Source organism: Carassius carassius, chromosome 43, assembly GCF_963082965.1.
Source record: "Carassius carassius chromosome 43, fCarCar2.1, whole genome shotgun sequence".
NCBI lineage: Eukaryota > Metazoa > Chordata > Actinopteri > Cypriniformes > Cyprinidae > Carassius > Carassius carassius.
Window position 1 is genome coordinate 190,001 of NC_081797.1, and position 15,929 is coordinate 205,929.

General features: G+C 38.5%; 1 protein-coding gene across 2 annotated transcripts in view; it reads right to left on the bottom strand.

Annotated features, from left to right (window-relative positions):
* LOC132124868 (contactin-1a-like) overlaps nucleotides 1-7,546 on the bottom strand; it is a 49,647-nt gene extending 42,101 nt beyond the window's left edge. The window contains exon 1 of one of the 2 annotated variants that reach the window (XM_059536011.1): nucleotides 7,427-7,546. The gene's annotated coding sequence lies outside the window, so the exon portion shown is untranslated. The remainder of the gene's footprint in view (nucleotides 1-7,426) is intronic. The other variant, XM_059536012.1, reaches the window with a different exon arrangement.
* Nucleotides 7,547-15,929: the final 8,383 nt, after the last annotated feature.

A 15,929-nucleotide genomic window follows, 5' to 3' on the forward strand; every position in this document is an offset into this window, starting at 1 on the left:
CATCACAAATTCATATATTTGGATGAGGCAGGTTTTAATCTGGCCAAGACAAGGAGGAGAGGTCAGAATTTCATTGGCCAGCGGGAAACCATCCAAGTACCTGGACAACGTGGGGCTAACATTACCATGTGTGCGGCTATATCAGAAGATGGTGTGGTGGGTTTCAATTTCATAGCTAATTATTTTTGCTTTGATTCAAATAAACCTATGTTGTGATTGTACAGTACTGTAGTGTTTTGCATCAATATATTACAAACTTTGTTCAATGATTCCACTGTGTCTGTAGTATTCTCTCTACTACTGCAGTACTTTTACAGAGATGTATTTACTGTACATGTAATACCATAATGAAACCTGTATCACCTATTTTGTTCTACAATATTTAATGATTGTATGAACAATGACGCAGTGAAACTATCGGTTGCTTGTGTGTGGGTGATCTATAGTTATGTTTCAATGGTATTTCACAGTAAAGTTGTGTTGTGAACCAATGATTGTGCAAGTGCAAGATTTCTTTAAAGATGTGAATGCGCAAGGCAATGTTTTGAACATTAGACCGCCTGTGTTACAAGTGATAACCGTTTTGAGTTTTGTGTCTAGAGTTGTGAAAAATGACATCAAGGTTCTGAAAATAGTAGCAAAGTGATTGTAAAAAACTGTAATACTAAGATCAAACCGGTTGAAGCACAAGAAAATACAAAATCTATTGATTTATCAAATCAGTCCCATGAGCCCTCAAATCAAGCTCAGAATAAACTCCCATTTCAGTCAGATTGATAATATCACTGCATATTAAGAGTCCACAAACTAAAGCTGAACACACACAGTGACCCGACCTTTGACCTCGGGTGACATTATCTCCCTGACCTTTGACCTCTAATGTTATCACTTCCTGATCTGAGAGCAGCAGGTTGTAAAGGCACCATCTACTGACCAGAATACCATCCTAGCAACCACACACAACACCCTAGCAACAAGAAGTCTGTAGCACTGTGATTGTGAGATCAGGCCGTTCTCAGACTAATCACACATACACACACACACACATACACACAGTATGATCTAATCAGTGTTGTTCTTTGTGTAGTCACACAAAGCTTGTGTGTGTGTGTGTGTGTGTGTGTGTGTGTGTTTGTAATCCTTCCATTCCATTAGTGAGAATCAATCTCGAAGCTGGAATTGCTGACTAACCTGCAAGAGCTCTCTCTCTCTCTGTGTGTGTGTGTGTGTGTGTGTATGTGTGTAAATATGTGTTGAACATGAAGTGCTCAAACACACTCACACAAACTCTGTTTAAGTGTTTCTGCTTTATGAGGTTGTGTGTATATGTGTGTGTGTGTCTGTGTGTCTGTCTCCCGCTGCTCATTAAATGGCAGAGCTGTCAGTCAAACCGCAGCGGCTTTCTTGTGTGATTCAATCCCCCCCGCAGGACACTGATTGCACAGATGCATGCTGGGAAGCGCAGTCTCAGAGCTGAGAGGACGTTACCTGTGCAGGGTTCACCTGCTCAAACACTGACTAGTGTTCAGTTCTGACAGACTAGCTTTGAGAGGACTCTTATACTCAATAACTCATCGTAAGTCATCATAACTCAACATAACTCATCATAACTCATCGTTACTCATCATAACTCACCGTAACTCACCGTAACTCATCATAACTCACCGTAACTCAATGTAACTCATCATAACTCATCATAACTCATCGTAAGTCATCATAACTCAACGTAACTCACCATAACTCACCGTAACTCATCATAAGTCATCATAACTCACTGTAATTCATCATAACTCATCATAACTCATCGTAAGTCATCATAACTCACCATAACTCATCATAAGTCATCATAACTCACTGTAAGTCATCATAACTCAACATAACTCATCATAACTCATCGTAAGTCATCATAACTCACCGTAACTCATCATAACTCACCGTAACTCATCATAAGTCATCATAACTCAGTGTAAGTCATCATAACTCACCGTAACTCATCGTAACTCATTGTAAGTCATAATAACTCACCGTAACTCAATGTAACTCATCATAACTCATCGTAACTCACCGTAACTCATCATAACTCATCGTAACTCATCATAACTCATCATAACTCATCGTAACTAATCGTAACTCATCGTAACTCATCATAACTCATCGTAACTAATAATAATTCATCGTAATTCATCGTTACTCAAGGTAACTTATCATAACTCATCGTAACTCATCATAACTCATCACAACTCATCGTACCTCATCACAACTCATCGTAACTCATCATAACTCATCGTAACTCATCAAAACTCATCGTAAGTCATCATAACTCATCACAACTCATGGTAACTTATGTAATTTATCATAATTCATCATAACTCATAACTCATCATAACTCCACGTAACTCATCGTGACTCATCATAAGTCATCGTAACTCATTGAAACTCATCATAACTCAACTCTTAACTCATCATAACTCACAACTCATCGTAACTCATCGTAACTCATCATAACTCATCATAACTCTTAACTCATCATAACTCATCGTAACTCATCATAACTCTTAACTCATCGTAGCTCATCGTAACTCATCATAACTCATCGTAACCCATCATAATTTATCATAATTCATCATAACTCATAACTCATCATAACTCATCGTAATTCATCGTAACTCATCGTAAGTCACCGTAACTCATAACTCATCGTAAGTCATCGTAACTCATCATAACTTACTGTAATTTATCATAATTCATCATAACTCATAACTCATCATAACTCATCATAACTTACTGTAATTTATCATAATTCATCATAACTCATAACTCATCATAACTCCACGTAACTCATCATAAGTCATCGTAACTCATTGAAACTCATCATAACTCATAACTCTTAACTCATCATAACTCATCGTAAGTCATGGTAACTCATCATAAGTCATAGTAACTCATTGAAACTCATCATAACTCATAACTCTTAACTCATCATAACTCATCGTAACTCATCATAACTCATCATAACTCATCATAACTCTTAACTCATCATAACTCATAACTCATCATAACTCATCGTAACTCATCATAATTTATCATAATTCATCATAACTCATAACTCATCATAACTCATCATAACTCATCATAACTCATCGTAACTCATCATAAGTCATCATAACTCATAACTCATCGTAACTCATCGTAACTCATCATAACTCATCGTAACTCATCATAATTTATCATAATTCATCATAACTCATAACTCATCGTAACTCATCGTAACTCATCATAACTTATTGTAATTTATCATAATTCATCATAACTCATAACTCCACGTAACTCATTGTAACTCATCGTAACTTATTGAAACTCATCATAACTCATAACTCTTAACTTATCATAACTCATAACTCATAACTCATTGTAACTCATCGTAACTCATCATAACTCATCATAACTCATCGTAACTCATCTTAAGTCATCGTAAGTCATCGTAAGTCATAACTCATCATAACTCATCGTAACTCATCGTAACTCATCATAACTCAACATAACTCAACATAACTCATCATAACTCATCATAACTCTTAACTCATCATAACTCAACATAACTCAACATAACTCATCATAACTCATCATAACTCATCATAACTCTTAACTCATCATAACTCATCATCCATCCATCCATCTTCTTCCGCTTATCCGGGGCCGGGTCGCAGGGGCAGCAGTCTAAGCAGAGAACCCCAGACTTCCCTCTCCCTAGACACTTCCTCCAGCTCTTCTGGGGGGACACCAAGGCGTTCCCAGGCCAGCCGGGAGACATAGTCTCTCCAGCGTGTCCTAGGTCTTCCCCGGGGTCTCCTCCCAGTGGGACGCGCCCGGAACACCTTCCCGGGAAGGCGTCCAGGAGGCATCCGGAACAGATGCCCGAGCCACCTCAGCTGACCCCTCTCGATGTGGAGGAGCAGCGGCTCTACTCTGAGCTCCTCCCGGGTGACTGAGCTTCTCACCCTATCTCTAAGGGATCGCCCAGCCACCCTGCGGAGAAAGCTCATTTCGGCCGCCTGTATCCGGGATCTTGTCCTTTCGGTCATGACCCAAAGCTCATGACCATAGGTGAGAGTAGGAACGTAGATTGACCGGTAAATCGAGAGCTTCGCCTTGCGGCTCAGCTCTTTCTTCACCACGACAGACCGGTACATCGACCGCATTACTGCAGAAGCTGCACCGATCCGTCTGTCAATCTCCCGTTCCATCCTTCCCTCACTCGTGAACAAGACCCCAAGATACTTAAACTCCTCCACTTGAGGCAGGAACTCTCCACCAACCTGAAGTGGGCAAGCCACCCTTTTCCGACTGAGGACCATGGCCTCGGATTTGGAGGTGCTGATTCTCATCCCAGCCGCTTCACACTCGGCTGCAAACCGTCCCAGTGCATGCTGAAGGTCCTGGCTTGATGAAGCCAACACGACAACATCATCCGCAAAGAGCAGAGACGAAATCGTGTTAACTCATCATAACTCATAATAACTCATTGTAACCCATCGTAAGTCATAGCTCATCATAACTCATCGTAAGTCATCGTAACTCATCATAACTCATCGTAACTCATCATAACTCATCGTAACTCATCATAACTCATCGTTACTCATCGTAACTCATCATAACTCATCGTAACTCATCATAACTCATCGTTACTCATCGTAACTCATCGTTACTCATCGTAACTCATCATAACTCATAACTCAACATAACTCATCATAACTCATCGTTACTCATCGTAACTCATCATAACTCAACATAATTCATCATAACTCATCATAACTCATAACTCAACATAACTCACCGTAACTCATCGTTACTCATCGTAACTCATCGTAACTCATCTGTCACCTCTCACAGCAGACATCTGATGAGCGATAGAAGATACCGCATGTGTGTTTGTTATTTTCTGAAATAATCTCACTGATGATGATGATGATGATGAAGATACAATAAGTTTTTTTACTGTGAACACTAATGCTGTGTAAGTGTTTCTGATCAAGTGAAGAGAGAGCAAGCCCACACATGCTGCGAAGCTGCTTCTCAGCGAGAGAGTTAAGAGTAAAACTTAAATCTCATTTGCAATGCAGAAAGACATATCAAAGAGAGTTGACTCTGGGTTCTTCTATCAGATCATCTGTGTCATTTATTACTAATCTATGAATATTACAAACACAACAGCTGTGAAGTGTCTTGAACTCCTATAACCAGCCATCTCAAACTAAGAGCAAGAGTGCGATGTGCCATTTCTGCTCAAATTCTATAATTTTTTGTTTTGCATTTATGAAATTCATGACGGTGCTGTAAACTGAATCGTTGTATATTCTGCCATACTATGGAGTTTTGTACACGAGTCAATGACATTTAAATGTCTGCATCAAAAATAGACAAAAGTGATTTTATATACATAGAAAGCACATTGAATGCAAGTAAAGTGTCTACTTTTAAGGTTTCAAATATGGTTTTGGAGAATAGTGTATAATAGAATAAACGAGCATACTAAATTTTATTGCATTTGAAATTAGTAAAAAATTCTTGCTGACAAATGACTAAAATGGGATTGTAACAAGGAAGTAGTATTTGGGGTAAAACTGATCATAAACTGATTCTTGTGGTAAATATGCCTGAATGAGATTTTACTGGCTGTTTTCTGTACAGTAAATCACAGTAAATATTTATGATTTCTTTTTTTTTTATTTCAACAGGACATTTCCTGATGTATTGAAAAACAACAATTCATTCCGTATTACACTTATTGTTTTGATGCTTGAAAACCCTTTTTCCTCTTAAACCCACATGCAGTTTAGCTGTTTTATTGTGAATGAAAATCATTTTAGACTCAGCTCAAGGCTCAAAGTGTCTGTGACCGTGCATGTGTTTGCCTCTTTCTGACTTGACTCGAGCACACCGATGTAACCATCATCACGTCTGAGCCCGGGGCTGATGGATAAACCGGGTCAAACACACATCTAGAGAAGAGACGTCTGCCCCGAGGAGAGCACAACGAGACACGAGGACTGAACATCAGGATCCTTCATGTGGAAGATGATTAACCCACAGAACAGACTCTGATTAAACAGCACTGGGACACTCCTCAACCATTAGCCTCCACCAAACCACACACCATCAGCAGACAATCAACACAACACATATTTATACAGGAATCAGATTATCTCCAGACTCTGCTCCAAGCATCCTCTCACATCCACAGTGTTTTCTTTGATCAGCGCCAACATTTACCTCATTCTGAGATAACCCTCATAAACCTGCAATACCTCACACCTAATGTATATATTATTGAGATCATATACAGACTGCTATAGCCTAACTGTGTATAATTATTATAAACACAACTGCTTTTAACAAAGACGTCTGCTGCTGGAGACTTTCCATTGGCTGTTGTATTTGAAAAATTGGTTAACTAAAACCAAAAATAAATAAATCATCCAACCAACAAACAAATAAATTAATTAATTAATGAATAAGAATATTAATAATAAAGTAAATTAAACAATACTTAAAATGAAACAAATGTATTTTATTAGCTAACTAGTAACTAGTTGCCAAGACACCATTTCTGTTTAGTTCAGCTTGAGATACTAAAATAACTAAAACCACACTATTTTTCTAAGCTGTAAATAAATAATTAAAATGAAACAAATAAATACATATTTCAGTCTTTCTCTTCAAACTTTCACTGTAAATTCAACATGTTACTTGCCATTTCTTTTTTTATTATTTGTGAAATTTGCTAGCAATTTCAAAGTGAAAATTTTACATTTTGTCAGTGTAATAAAAAACAACAACACAGACATGTTTAAAGAAAACAAAAAACTAATAATAAAAAACAAAATCACAAAAACTTTAACTAAAATTAAAGTGACAAGAGAAAATAAAAATAAAAATATAATTTAATTATTAATATTAACAAAGGCTATCTATAAAAGCCTATCACTGATTTTGAAAAGACACTGTGTGTGCAGGTTTGTGTTTGTGCGCGCGCGTGTTTAAAGGTTATACATGATGATGTGTAGAGAGGGTTATATCTGCCTCTATACTGTATATATATATATATATGTGCATATATATACATACACACACACACACACACACACACACACATGCCCTTCTCTGCAAACAGCCTGAGATTCACGCGAACATCGCTGTCTGACGCGTCATGCATCTTCACTAACGCCTTGTCTAGGAGCGATGAGACGCGCGTCAGAAAAACAACGTGCACGACAGAAGGAATCACCGCCACAGACTGATTAGAGAAATAACGCTAGATAGACGCGTCTGCACTGCGGTGCATGTGTGTCTCCGCATCATCATCCTCTTCATCCTCACAGAGCACCGCGCGTCTCTCACGCAGCGTCAGTAAACGCGCCGCTCTTACCTGCGGATGACTGCGGCGTCCTCAGCTTCAGCACACTCTCGTTCCGCAGCGCGTCTCCAGCAGACTGACGCTCAGCGCGGGGTCCAGCAGCGCGACGCGTTTCTCCACAGCTCACGATTGGATGCGACGCGGTGACGCGAAGGGAAGACGCTGATTGGCTGATTCAGCTGTCAGCCAATAATACAAGTGTGTTAGTCACTAAAATACACCTGATCTATCTATCTATCTATCTATCTATCTATCTATCTATCTATCTATCTATCTATCTATCTATCTATCTATCTATCTATCTGTCTGTCTGTCTGTCTGTCTGTCTGTCTGTCTGTCTGTCTGTCTGTCTATCTATCTATCTATCTATCTATCTATCTATCTATCTGTCTGTCTGTCTGTCTGTCTCTCTCTCTCTCTTTCTCTCTCTCTCTGTCTGTCTCTGTCTCTCTCTGTCTCTCTCTCTCTCTCTCTCTGTCTGTCTCTCTCTCTCTCTGTCTCTCTCCCTCTCTCTCTCACTCTCTCTCTCTCTCTGTCTCTCTCTCTCTCTCTCTCTGTCTCTCTCTCTCTGTCTCTCTCTCTCTCTCTCTCTCTCTCTCTCTGTGCGCGTGCACGAGTGTTTGGGCGAGTGGAGCGTGGCTGTGAGAGCGTGTGTGCAAGGTGCGTTTTTTCTGTCCTTTACTTTAAAAAACACACAAATTAGTTTGTTTTTGAGTGTAAGGACGTTTTGTGAGCGGGGCGCCATACCGCTTTCAGTTTCGCGAAAGCATGGCAGGTGCCAGCTCGGTGGTTTTAGAGTCACTTACTAGGCGTCATGGTGTGAAAGTAGCGTCTGCTACAAGTATAGAGGAATGTTGTTTAGCGGCAGGTAAAGTGGTGGGTTACGACTCTATTCTGTCAGCATCCAGAATGAACAATGCCATCGTTATGTTTTCGAGTACAGTGGAAAAAGCAAATGATTTAGTGGAGCGTGGTTTAGTGCTAAACGATGTGTTCACTCCCGTGCTTCCCCTTTCAATGCCGTCTAAGAAAGTGACTTTGTCAAATGTGCCACCTTTTGTAAAAGATGATTTTTTAGTGAATATGCTATCTCGGTATGGTAAATTGGTTTCACCAATTAAAAAGATACCACTCGGAAATGTTTCTCCCTTATTGAAACATGTAGTTTCTTTTAGGAGATATGCATTCATGATACTAAATGACAATGGTGAGCTTGATGTGTCTTTTAGTTTTCGTATGGATGATTTTGACTACTCAATCTATGCAACTACTGATAAGATGAGATGTTTTGGCTGTGGCAGGGCAGATCACCTGGTGCGTTCATGTCCAGATAAAGTAGAAAAGGCTGTGAATGATGAAACAGTTAGACCACAAACCTCATCAGAATTACTGCTAGAAACAGGTGTTGATAAGCTTCTTGTAGATGTTACAAAAGATGCAGACAAAGATTCAGTTGTGAAGGTGAACGGTGATAAGAGTGTACCAGAGACTGTAAACAGGTCTGAATCCTCTATTTCTGTGGAACCAATGGACAGTCTGGTTGTACCAATGGAAAGTGAAATACAAACCAGTAATGTTCAAGAGGGAAAGAAAGCCTCTGTTTTTGTTTCTGATGTGAATCTCACAGAAACAGAAACCTCACCGTCTTTTAAGGTACCCCTGAAAAGGAAGATGACAAAAAATGAAGGGGCTGTGAAGATAGTGAAAAAAGTAGATGTGAGTGAGATGGCAGATGAAGAAGATGAAAGTGATGGATATTCATCTGATTCCAGCAGTGTTTTGTCTCAATCTGAGTATCAAGTTCAGGGTTATGACATCCAAAGCATTAAACTGTTTTTGAAAATCACGAAAAATAAACGAAATGTAAATGTTGAGAAGTTTTTCCAAAATACTACGCTGTTTGTGGAGAGATCAAGGAGTTTAATGAGTGAGGGATGTTTTACTGATAGGGAAGTGTACCGATTGAAGAAAATTGTCAGAAAGCTTAGTATCGAAAATAGTAATAATGAAGAAGTCTAACTTCCTGGTTTCCACGGTCCCAGCTGCTATGCTTGTATGGGGCTTGTTTTTGTTTTTCTTTTCTTTTAATATGAGTAATATTAATATTGCATCCCTGAATGTCAATGGAGCAAGGGACAGCAAAAAAAGAGCGGAGATCTATGAGTTTGTTAAACAAAAACGTTTTGATGTAATTTTATTGCAAGAGACCCATAGTGATGCACAAAATGCAGCAGTTTGGGCAATGGAATGGGAGGGGCTCTCTTTACAGTCACAATAACTCACTTAGTGCAGGGGTTGCTGTTCTTTTTTCTAAATACTTTACCCCTGTTTCTTATGAGGTGGAAGAAATTCTAAAAGGCAGAATTTTAAAGATTAGGACAGTGTTTGAAAACGAAGTTTTAGTTTTTTTTTCAATATATGCCCCAACTGCATCTGTTGAAAGAATAGCTTTTTTAGATATGTTATGTTTAGCTTTGCAAAAATGTAGTAGTGATGATTACTTACTGCTTGGTGGTGATTTTAATTGTACTGAACAGAATATTGACAGAAATCACCTTGAACCGCATATGCCATCACGTAAAAGGCTGATACAACTAATTAAAACTCATGAGCTTAATGATGTATGGAGGAATTTTCATGGGAATAGCAGACAGTATACATGGTCTCATTTCCGTGATAAAGCTGTGTCTTTGGCAAGATTGGATAAGATATATTGCTTCAGACATCAGATAAATGTTTTTAGAAGCTGTTGTATCATTCCTGTATCTTTTTCTGATCACTGTATGGTTCAATGTTCAATATTTTTGAACTCTGTTAAGCCAAAGAGTGCATATTGGCATTTTAACAATGCACTTTTAAGTGATAAAGGTTTCAAAGATGCTTTTGAGTTTTTCTGGAAAAATTTTAGGAACACAAAATCAACTTTTAACTCAATACAACAGTGGTGGGACTATGGAAAAGTCCAAATTAAACAGTTTAGTCAGCAATATACAAAGAATGTCACAAAAAATATAGAAAGGTCAATGAAAATTTTAGAGATGGATATTATTAGTTTGGAAGAACGACTACAATCCACTGGAGATTGGACATGTACGAGGTGTATTTCTGAGAAAAAATCCAAACTAAATAAAATTTTAGAGATGAGAGCACAAGGGTCTTTGATCAGGTCTCGGTTTCAAAGCATTGAAGAAATGGATGTACCATCAAAATTTTTTTTTGGACTTGAGAAAAAGAATGGTAAAAAAAGATTTTTCCATTCATTAAGATCTGAGTCGGGGAGAATGTTAACAGATGCTAATGAAATTCGTAAACGAATTGTTCGTTTTTATAAGGAGCTATATAAATCAGAGCTGAACATAGAAGATAATATTAATTCTTCTTTCTTAGAAAATTTACCTCAAGTCTCTACTGAATCAAATAAGGATCTTAGTGGTGAACTATGTCTAGAGGAGCTTAAAAAAGCACTTCAGAGTATGGAGAATGGAAAGGCTCCGGGTATAGATGGCCTGTCAGTTGAGTTTTTTAAAACTTTTTGGTCTGTGGTGGGGGAAGATTTGCTTCAGGTTTTAAATGACAGTTTTAAAAATGGACATTTGCCGTTAAGCTGTCGGAGAGCTATTCTTACCCTTTTACCAAAAAAAGGAGACCTGACAGATATAAAATGCTGGAGACCAGTTTCGGTTTTATGTAGTGACTATAAAGTACTCTCAAAAGCACTTGCTAACAGAATTGAAGGTGTTTTAGAGCAGGTGATTCACTCTGATCAGACATACTGTATCCCTAAGAGATCAATTTTTGACAATATTGCACTTGTGCGGGATATTTTTGATCTTGCACAAATGAAGGATATTGATGTTGGCCTGATCTCCTTAGATCAGGAAAAGGCTTTCGATAGAGTTGAACACCAATATTTGTTTAAAACCCTGGAAGCCTATGGCTTCACAAAAGATTTTGTGAAAAAAATCAGAGTGTTATATAATAATATTGAGAGTATTATTAAGGTTAACGGTGGCTTATGTGCTCCTTTTGAGGTGAAAAGAGGTGTGAGACAGGGTTGCCCTCTGTCGGGTATGTTATATTCTGTTGCCATTGAACCGTTTTTACATAAGGTAAGAGAAAACATTAAAGGTTTGATTTTACCATATTCTGGTAAAAATGTTTCCCTGTCAGCATATGCTGATGTAGTGATTTTTATTAGTAATCAAAAGGATGTCGAAACAGTGGTAAATATTTTAAATGATTTTAAAGAAATATCATCAGCTACAGTTAATTGGGCCAAGAGTGAAGCAATTCTGGTTGGACATTGGTCACAGGGTGTTCCAATACTCCCAAATGGTTTACTGTGGTCTAAAGGAGGTTTTAAATACCTGGGTGTTTTTCTTGGAGATGGTTCCATTGTAAAGAAAAACTGGGAAAATGTTCTTGAAAATGTAAAAGGAAGATTAAATAAATGGAAGTGGCTGATTCCAAGAATGTCCTACAGGGGGCGTATTCTTATTATAAACAACCTTGTGGCCTCCTCTTTGTGGCATCGCGTAGCCTGCCTGGATCCTCCTTTAAATCTACTCGTAGAGATTCAGAAAGTCCTGGTAGACTTTTTTTGGGAAAAATTACATTGGGTATCCCAAAGTGTGCTATTTTTACCCAAAGATGAAGGAGGTCAAGGTCTTATTAACGTGCAAAGTAGAATTGCTACTTTTCGTATGCGTTTTATACACCGATTATTGTATGGATCCTTTGACTCTAACTGGAAAGTTGTTTCATGTGAGATTTTAAAGAGTGTGGGAGGCCTAGGTCTTGATAAAACTCTCTTTTTAATGGATCCTCTGAAAGTAAACACATCAGATGCACCAATTTTTTACAAGAACATTTTTAAAGTTTGGAATTTGTTTAATATTTTTATTGAACAGAATCCAAGGACACTTTATTGGTTACTACAAGAACCATTGATTAATGGGACTCGTTTTGACAATGCAGGAAATGTTTCTTTTCTTTCTGCAAGTGCTGGCAACTTAATCAAAGCTGGAGTAACAACACTTGGACATTTGATAAATACAGCTGGACCTACCTTTGAAAATCTTGAAGAGACTGCTGTAAAGCTGGGCATTAAATCCATTCGGTTGGTTCGGCAAATTCTTATCAAATGGAAGTCAGCATTGTTGGAAGAGGAATTAAAAATCCTCACAGACTTTTGTCAAGGAACCTTAAAGCCTAATGAGGAGGACGCCTTTTATACTTTAATCTTGTCTCCTAAACTGGAAGAATGTGATGGCCCTTTTTTGGTGAAGAGAGATATATGTTTTTGTGATGATTCTCTGAATGTTAAAGAGGTGTATAAAAGTTGTGTGAAGGTTTTTAATAGAAAAGTCTTGAATAACAGATGTGATACTCCATGGCGTAATGCCCTTGGACTAAGTAAAGAGTGTAAACCAGAATGGAGAGCTCTATATAAGCCACCGTTACCCAAGAGGGGGGGTGATATTCAGTGGAGGATTTTACATGGAGTTATAGCTGTAAATGCTTTTATTTCGGTGTTAAATCCGGAAAGAAGTCCTGATTGTCCTTTCTGTGGTCAAAGAGAAACTGTGTTTCACGCTTTTATGTATTGTTGCAGATTGAGACCTTTATTCCATGTTTTGGAGAATCTTTTAACATCGTTTAATGAGGTTTTTTCTATGCAAATGTTTATTTGTGGTTTTAAATATGTAAGAAGAAGGTCTTTTGAATGTCAATTGTTGAATTTTGTGTTGTGTCAGTCAAAAATGGCAATTTACGTAAGCAGGCAAAATAAGGTTGAAAATAAATCTGGACAGGACGTTCTGATGGTTCTTACCAATTTAATTAAGTCAAGGGTGGTCACAGATTTTAATTATTTTAAGGCAATGAATGATTTGTTATCTTTTGAAATGAAGTGGTGTTGTAAAGAAGCGCTGTGTTCTGTATGTGAAGGCATGTTAGTCTTTGCATTTTTTTTGCAGTAAGGGGTTTTATGTATTAGGAAGATGCAGATGTATATTTATGTACATGTTAACTTTTTTGTGAATATGTTATGTGAAAATATGTATTCGATGTATTGGAGGTAACATGTTTTTTTTTTTTTTGTAATTAAATGGATTTTCAAAATCAAATTCTCTCTCTCTCTCTCGCTCTCTCTGTCTGTCTCTGTCTCTCTCTCTCTCTCTCTCTCTCTCTCTCTCTGTCTCTATCTCTCTCTCTCTCTCTCTCTCTCTGTCTGTCTCTGTCTCTCTCTGTCTCTCTCCCTCTCTCTCTCACTCTCTCTCTCTCTCTGTCTCTCTCTCTCTCTCTCTCTGTCTCTCTCTCTCTGTCTCTCTCTCTCTGTCTCTCTCTCTCTCTCTCTCTGTCTCTCTCTCTCTCCCTCTCTCTCTGTCTCTCTCTCTCTCTCTCTCTCTCTCTCTCTCTCACGTGGTGCATGTTGGGGGTTTTGTGGGTGAGAGTGGTGTTGGGTGAGACCTGAGCTGTGTTTTTTTTTTTTCACATAGTCTTAATTACGGGGATTTTGTTTTCTTTTATTTTCTGCATGGTTTAAAATTAGTTTTTTTGACTTAGTTTTTGCGGGTATTGCGCAGGGAGAGATGGCGTCTCATGAGGAGATGCCGTCTTTGTCCTTGCGCAATGGCTTTAGGTGTGTACCCGAGGATGGCGTCACAGTGGAAGACGTGCTTATTTCGGCTGGTGGGGAAGTAGGACACGAGAATATAGTGTCCGCTTCTCGTATGAATAAAGCTGTAGTAGTGTTTTTGAAAGAACAAAACTTTGTCAATCGTTTAATCGAGAATGGTCTCGTTATAAATGAAAACTTTGTTCAGGTTACTCCGCTATACGCTCCGACAGTTAAAGTTACGGTATCGAATGTTCCACCTTTCATTCCGGATGAAGCGTTGGAACGGGAATTAGTACGTTTTGGCAAATTTGCCAGTGGCTTTAAAACAATTACGTTAGGTTGTAAACACCCGTCTCTGAAACACGTTACATCTTTTAGAAGACAGGTGTTTATGTTTTTAGACTCCCCCGAAAACACGCTGGATGTTTCATTCCGAGTACGATATGAATCCAAAACGTATATGGTGTACGCAAGCACTGGTAGCTTAAGGTGCTTTGATTGCGGCGATTTAGGGCATAAAAAGTTCGCATGCCCTCACAGAGAGCGCGCACCAGAGGATAGGCAAAGGCCCACTGTCTCAGGAGAGGGAGATGCGGTGGAGCAGGAGCGCGCTGCTCAAGAGGAACACGCAGGTCCAGCGGAGGTGAGCGTTTCTGGTGCGGCGCCGTCCGCTATTGAAGTACATGATAATGCTGTGACTAATACTAATGTGTATGAACGTCAGCAAAATGAAAATACTGTTCAAAATATCAATGCTGATGAGCAGCAAGATGATGGTGTGGAAATTGCAGGTCCAAGCAGGTGTGAGTCTGTTGGGTCGGCTGTAAGAAAGAGAGAGTTGTGTTTGAGTAATGATGGTAGTGCAGTAGATGATGATGCATCTGACGAAAATGTTTCTCTTCTTGATTACGAATGTGACTCCCAAGGAGGGTCTGTATGTGGACTTGAGGGCGATTCTCAAGATATGTCCATTAAAGATCCCTCTGTGTATACATTAGATGAAATCAATGGGTTTCTTGATGAGACATTTGGAAAACAAGTCAACATTAAAGAATTTTTTCCTGATGTTGGAAAATTTGAGAGGTCAGTGGCAGTTCTTCAAAAGACTGTAAATCTTGATCAGCTGAGTGAAAAGAAACGCTTTCGGTTAAAAAAACATGTTACAGTTATTAGAAAATGTAGAATGGTGGATAAAAAGAAGAGGCTAAAGGCATTTTTATAAACGATTAGCCATGCATCACGCGGTGTTCTTCTCTTTATTTCTTCTGGTTTCTTCTGCCGTTGTCTTTTTTCTCTCCTCCCTAAACTTATACATGGATCTTTTGAGGGTGGGTTCATTAAATATTAATGGAGGGAGGGATAGTCATAAACGAGGTTTGGTGTCTGAAATCATGAAAAATAAAAAGTTACATGTCATCTTACTGCAAGAAACACATAGTGATATGGATAACGAAATAGAGTGGGGAATGTGGTGGAAAGGTCAACATGTACTTAGCCATGGTACAAATCTGAGCGCTGGAGTTGCTCTTCTTTTTTCTCCAGATATAAAAGTTAGCATTGAAAAAACAGAGGGATTTGTAAAAGGTCGCTTGGTTCTTGTCAAAACTATTATTGAAGGGATGACAATTTATTTTATAAATGTTTATGCACCAAATGTTGGAAATGAGCGATTACAGTTGTTTAGAATGCTAAGCAATGTCTTAAAACAGGATTTTAGTGATGGAGACATCATCATTGGTGGGGATTGGAATTGTACAGAATGTTTTAATGTTGACCGTAATAATGAAGAGCCTCACATGCTTTCATCCAACTATTTGTCAAGATTGGTGAAAGAGGCTGAACTTTTAGATATGTGGAGAATCAAGCATCCGGTAGATAAACAATATACATGGG